Here is a 6,559-nt window from a genome sequence, read left to right as displayed (position 1 = left end):
AAGCGGGGCCTCTCCACCTGCCGCCTGTTCCCTCCACACCTACTGTGTGCGCCCTCACCAACATGAACCACGTATGTGAGAAAACCTGAGGCCAAGGACAAGTTCCCACTAGGGAACGGGAGACCCAGGAGCGGGGCAGGTGGGAGGCGATGGTGAGGCTTCCGGAGACAGACACAGTAGGTGTGCAGGCCACAGCCGTCCGCAGAAAGAGTGGGCTTGGATTAGGACTTCGGGGCCACCCTCCAGATTTCTGTTTCCATTTGTCCCTAAAGTGGGGAGACCTTTGACTTCTCCCAGGGTGTGAACAAACTCCCCCCACATCCAGCGCCCTCCAGCAGGGCGGAGAAGGGAGTGGTGGCCCAGCTCTTATCACTGGTGTCAGGCCCCGGCACAAACCTCACTCCCCCAGCACAGACCTCGCTCCCCAGCACAGACCTCGCTCCCCAGCACAGACCTCGCTCCCCAGCATAGATCTCGCTCCCCCAGCATAGATCTCGCTCCCCCAGCACAGACCTCGCTGCAGCATCCACGGAGCGCCAGCAGCTGGGGTGATCGGTGTTGCCTTCCGAGGTGGGGTCTTCCTACTCCCGCTCAGACCCCCAGCAAGGGGCTTGATCCCAACATGACTAGCTCAGGACCACCCCATAGAGCCCTGGACTGGGACTTGGCCAGGGTAGGGCCCATTCCCTTATTCTCCCTGACTTCATTTTTAATTTATTTTTAATTTTTTAATTTTTTTTTAGACGGAGTCTCGCTCTGTCGCCAGGCTGGAGTGCAGTGGTATGATCTCAGCTCACTGCAACCTCTGCTTCCTGGGTTCATGCCATTCTCCTGCCTCAGCCTCCTGAGTAGCTGGGATTATAGGTGCCCACTGCCACGTCTGGCTAATTTTTGTATTTTTTTGTGGAGACGGGGTTTCACTATGTTGCCCAGACTGGTCTTGAACTCCTGGCCTCAAGCGATCCTCCTGCCTTGGCCTACCCAAAATGCTGGGTTTACCAGCATGAGCCACTACGCCCGGCCCCATTCTTCCTGCCTTCCAGGAGGAGGCGTCTCCAGGCTTGCTGGTTGGACCCAGGCAGGGAAGCCTCCTGAGATTCGGGGTGGTGAGGGCTTATGACCGTTCTCCCCAGTGGAGGAAGGAGACACTGGTGTGAAATGGGGCAGTGGGGACACACTCCAGTTCCTGGGGTCTGATCACAAGGGATCCTGACTCCTCGGGCACTTCCAGCTACAAGGACACCAAGCAGGGGAAGAGGCTTGTTGGCAATCAGACCCCTGCCCCTCCACCTGGACTTGTCCCTGGGAGCCAGGGGGCCAGGAGAGCTGGGCAGGAGGCTCTGAGGGTGACGGGGACGCAGCCTCACACCTCCTGCTGTAGAGCATTCAGGGGAAGGAGGACCATCAACCACAGGGAGTGGGTCCCCTGGGGCAGTGACCCTTGGGCTATGACCTCAAGATGCATGCGGGGGGAGAGGCAGAGAGCGGATAGCATGCCAGGCAGGGGAAGCTGAGGGGCAAAGGTGCGAAGGTGGGAAGGGGTGTGGGGTGTTCAAGGAAATGGGCCTGTGAGGCCAGAGCCCAGAGAAGAGAAGCCAAGGTCAGAGAGAGGGGCAGGGCCTCCTATGCCACAGGGAGGAATTGGGTCTTCATGGTAAGAGGACTAGGGAGCCATGGTGGGAGTTTGAGCAGGAGAGGGGTGTGATCACAGGTACCATGAGCTGGGTGGATCTGGGGTACATTTGGGGGATAACTGAGGGCTCTCCCTGGGGCCGGGTGTGAGGGGTCAGCAGCCTGCCTGCTGGGTGTGAGGTTAGGGACCTGGGCGTGTGAATGGCGGTACCGTTCTCTGAGTGGGGCCAGCGTGGGTCAAGGGAGAGGTGTGAAGGGGGAACAGGTGGCTCATGTCACAGGGCGGTGTCCAGGCCCCATGAGATGAGCCGGGTCATGGCCAGGAGGGGCTGCGTGGGAGGAGGCACCAGTGAAGAAATCACAGTCCCCAGTCGGGGGGAGCCCAGCTCTGGATGCAGGCTGGCCCCACGGAGCCCTCCTTGTGTCTGAGTCCCCCACGCAGCCCCTCTGCACCTGCCAGATGCCTGTCCACCCCCAGGGCCAGGGCCAACTGCCGAGGACGGGCCCACTCCCTCCTGGCCAGGTGCCCACAGCTCCTGACTCAGGGGCCCCGGGGGGCCTGTCCCGCCACATTCCGGGGCGGCCTGTGCAAACACGGGGCGCCTCCCCATCAACCCCCACGGGGCATTGTTTGGCCCAGTTATCCCGAGGCGGAGGCGGGGCAGGGTACAGGGAGCCCAGCCGGATTCTCAGTTCCCACCACCCATGCACCTGCCCACAGGCAGCCCAGCTGACCTGCACCTGCCTCGACGGGGTGGCGGTGCCTCCGTGGGGCACCCTGGGCATCATGGGGCATCTCCCTTTTTCCTGGGGGTCTTCAGCTCCCCTGAACTTTGCTTAAGGGACAGAGGACGTCATCCCGTTGTTCAGATGGGGAAACCGAGGCAGGACTCAAGTGGCCTCACATCTGAAGTTGAGCCAGGCTCCCACCCCCGGTCCACCTGCCCCTCCCCCCCTTACCCCACCTCATCCTGCCAGGCTCCTTCACCTGCACCTGGTGCCTTCCAGAAACGGGGGAGGCCATTCCAGGCTGTCAGCCCTGCGGCACAAAGGCCGGGAGGTCAGAAGCCATCCAGGGATGCCCTGCCACACTAAGGAGGTTGGGTTTGATTCGCGGGTTTGGAGGAGCCAAGGGGGCCACATGGTCTCACTGGGGGTGGGGAAGGGCATCTGGGAGACCGAGGTGGAGGCTGGCCATGTGGCTGTGGGGTGGGATGCTTAGGGCAACAGGAGGGGTGGAAAGAGATGCCTGTTAGGCAGACGGGAAACTGGGTGGGGGGGCACCCCTGGGGAAAGTCGACAAGGATCCTAGGAGAGCGGGGAGCACAGGTGGCCCCAAACGCAAAGGGTGAGAAGTAGACTCCAGGAGGAGACTCGAGGATTGGGGGCTGCAGGGATGGCTGCCTGGAGCTGAGCCTACAGAGCTGGAACAGGGAGGAAGGGTAACTGGGCAGAGGGAACAGCAGAGGCAAACGCTACGAGACGGAGAAATGCAAGTTGTTCCCTGGGTTTGTACTGAGGGCCTAGGGGCGGGGGCAGGTGGCACTGATGGATGTGCCACCCACCCCCATCCGAGCCACCCTTTCTGGAGCCAGGACCCCACCCTCGCCTCCTCCCTGCACTCCCCAGACATTGTATGTCTTGCTGCTGCCCAGAGCCTGAAAGTCCGGCTCACCTCCCAATTTCCGCAGCTCCCTGGCCTGCCCCTCCTGGCTGCCTCTCCAAGCGCCTGTCGGTTTCTGGGCCTGTTTCCTGGCTGTGTCCTCTCCTGGAACAACTTTCCTCTCTTCGTACCTGGCTGTCTTCTCTTCCTCATCCTTCCACCCTCAGCTTGGGGGCCACCTCCTCTGGGGAGCCTCCTTTGCTTTGTTTTTTGTTTGGTTTTCTGAGAGTTTCGCTCTTGTTGCCCAGGCTGGAGTGCAATGGCGCCATCTTTGCTGACTGCAATCTCCGCCCCCTGGGTTAAAGGGATTCTCCTGCCTTAGCCTGGAATGACACGTACCCGCCACCATGCCCAGCTAATTTTTTGTGTTTTTAGTAGAGACGGGGTTTCACCATGTTGGCCAGGTTGGTCTTGAACTACTGACCTCAGGTGATCCACCTGCCTCGGCCTCCCAAAGTGCTGGGATTCCAGGCGTGAGCCCCCGCGCCCGGACTTGGTTGGGAGTTTTCTAACAGCTGGGGGTGGCTGCGTGTGAGACAGGAGAGGGTGAGCAGGAGGTGCTGGGATCAGAAGAGGCTCAGCAAAGGTCGGCCTCATACCCAGCCCCCTTGCCCTCTTCAGGCACAGAAAAGACACAAAGTCCGGAACCATATACAAAGAGAAAATTCTTTGGCCGGGCGCGGTGGCTCACACCTGTAATCCCAGCACTTTGGGAGGCCGAGGTGGATCACAAGGTCAGAAGATCGAGACCATCTTGGCTAACACGGTGAAACCCCATCTCTACTAAAAATACAAAAAATTAGCCGGGCGAGGTGGCGGGCACCTGTAGTCCCAGCTACTCGGGAGGCTGAGGCAGGAGAATGGTGTGAACCTGGGAGGCGGAGCTTGCAGTGAGCTGAGATCATGCCACTGCACTCCAGCCTGGGTGACAGAGTGAGACTCTATCTCAAAAAAAAAAAAAAAAAAAAAAAGGAGAAAATTCTTCAAATTTGACCACACAGGCCAGACACAGCAGCTCATGTCTGTATTCCCAGCACTTTGGGAGGCCCAGGCAGCAGGATCACTTGAGGCCAGGAGGTTGAGGCCAAACTTGGCAACATAGCAAGACCCCCATCTCTACAAAAAAATACAAAAATTAGGCCGGGCATGGTGGCATGTGCCTGTAGTCCCAGCTACTCTGGAGGCTAAGGCAGGAGGATCACCTCAGTCTGGGGAGGTTGAGGCTGCAATGAGCCATTGTTGTGCCACTACACTCCAGCCTGGGCAACAGAATGAGGCTCAGTCTCAAAAATAAAAATAAAAAAATGTTTTTTAGGCTGGGCACAGTGGCTCAGGCCTGTCATCCTAGCACTTTGGGAGGCCAAGGCGGGCAGATCACTTGAGATCAGGAGTTCCAGACCAGCCTGGCCAACATGATGGAACCCCCCTCTGTACTAAAAATACAAAAATTAGCAGAGCACAGAGGCAGGTGCCTGTAATCTGAGCTATGTGGAGGCTGAGGCAGGAGAATTGCTTGAACCTGGGAGGAGGAGGTTGCAGTGAGCCGAGATCACGCCACCGCATCCAGCCTGGGAGACAAGAGTGAGACTCTGACTAAAAAAAAAAAAAAAGTTTTTGACTACATAAAAATCACTTCTGCGTGGTCACAGACTCACAATAAAGTTAGATGAGATGAGAAAGCTAGGGAGAAACTGCAACATCATAACAGACAAAGGGTTTGGGTTCTTCATATACAAAGAGTTCCAACAAATCAATAAGGAAAAAACTAAAAAACAAAAACCATGCTAAGAAATGAACGATTAATTCATACAGGAAAAAATTCAAATGGCCACTGGATACACAGAGGGAAAAAAAAAACCTAAAATCACTCATGGTGAAAGAAACACAAACGGGCCGGGTGCAGTGACTCACGCCTGTAATTCTCGCAGTTTGGGAGGCTGAGGCGGGCGGATTGCCTGAGCTCAGGAGTTTGTGACCAGCCTGGGAAATATGGTGAAACCCCATCCCCACTAAAATACAAAAAATTAGCCACACACGACGGCATGTGCCTGTAGTCCCAGCTACTCAGGAGGCTGAGGCAGGAGAATTGCTTAAACCCAGGAGGCGGAAGTTGCAGTGAGCCGAGATCTCGCCAGTGCACTCCAGCCTGGGCGACAGAGACTCCGTCTCCAAAAAACAAAACAAAACAAAACGAAAGAAAGAAAGAAATACAAATGCATATGCAAAAGAGAAGCCTCATTTTTGTCTTTACATCTGTCAAACAGTAAAAGAGGGGAAAGTTGACATGGAGGATCATAAGAGGTTGCTTGCTGCAATAAAAAGCCTCCAGTAGGCTGGACGCAGTGGGTCATGTCTGTAATCCCAGCATTTTGGGAGGCCGAGGCACGTGGATCACCTGAGGTCGAGTTCAAGACAGCCTGACCAACATGGTGAAACCCCGTCTCTACTAAAAATACAAAAATTAACCAGGTGTGGTGGTGCGTGCCTGTAATCCCAGCTACTTGGGAGGCTGAGGCAGGAAAATTGTTTGAACCCAGGAGGTGGAGGATACAGTGAGCTGAGATTGCACCACCGCACTCCAGCCTGGACAATGGAGCAAGACGCCACCTCAGAAAAAAAAAAAAAAAAAGCCTCTAGCTAGGTGCAGTGGCTCATGCCTGTAGTCCCAGCACTTTACAAGGCTGAGGCAGGAGAAAGGCTTGAACCCAGGAGTTTAAGTCCAGTGTGGGTGACAGAGAGAGACAGACAGACTCTGTCTCTACAAAAATAAAATAAAAAAAATAAAAAGCCAGGCGCAGTGGCTCATGCCTGTCATCCTAGCACTCTGGGAGGCCGAGGTGGGTGGATCATGAGGTCAGGAGATCGAGACCACAGTGAAACCCTGTCTCTACTAAAAATACAAAAAATTAGCCAGGCACCGTGGCAGGCACCTGTAGTCCCAGCAACTCGGGAGGCTGAGGCAGGAGAATGGCGTGAACCCCGGAGATGGGCTTGCAGTGAGCCGAGATGGTGCCACTACACTCCAGCCTGGGCAACAGAGCAAGACTCTGTCTCAAAAAAAAAAAAAAAAAAAAAGGAAACAGAAAAAAATTAGCTGCGCCTGGCGATTCATGCCTGTGGTCCCAGCTACTCAGGAGGTTGAGGTGGGAGGATCACTTGAGCTCAGGAGGTCGAGGCTACAGTGAGCTATGATTGCACCACCACCCTCCAGTCTGGGCAACACAGCGAGACCCTGTCTCAAAAAAGAAAAAAAAAAGCCTCTAT

Source organism: Rhinopithecus bieti, unplaced genomic scaffold, assembly GCF_001698545.2.
Source record: "Rhinopithecus bieti isolate Rb0 unplaced genomic scaffold, ASM169854v2 scaffold_7901, whole genome shotgun sequence".
NCBI lineage: Eukaryota > Metazoa > Chordata > Mammalia > Primates > Cercopithecidae > Rhinopithecus > Rhinopithecus bieti.
Note: the sequence above shows the minus strand (reverse complement) of the source record.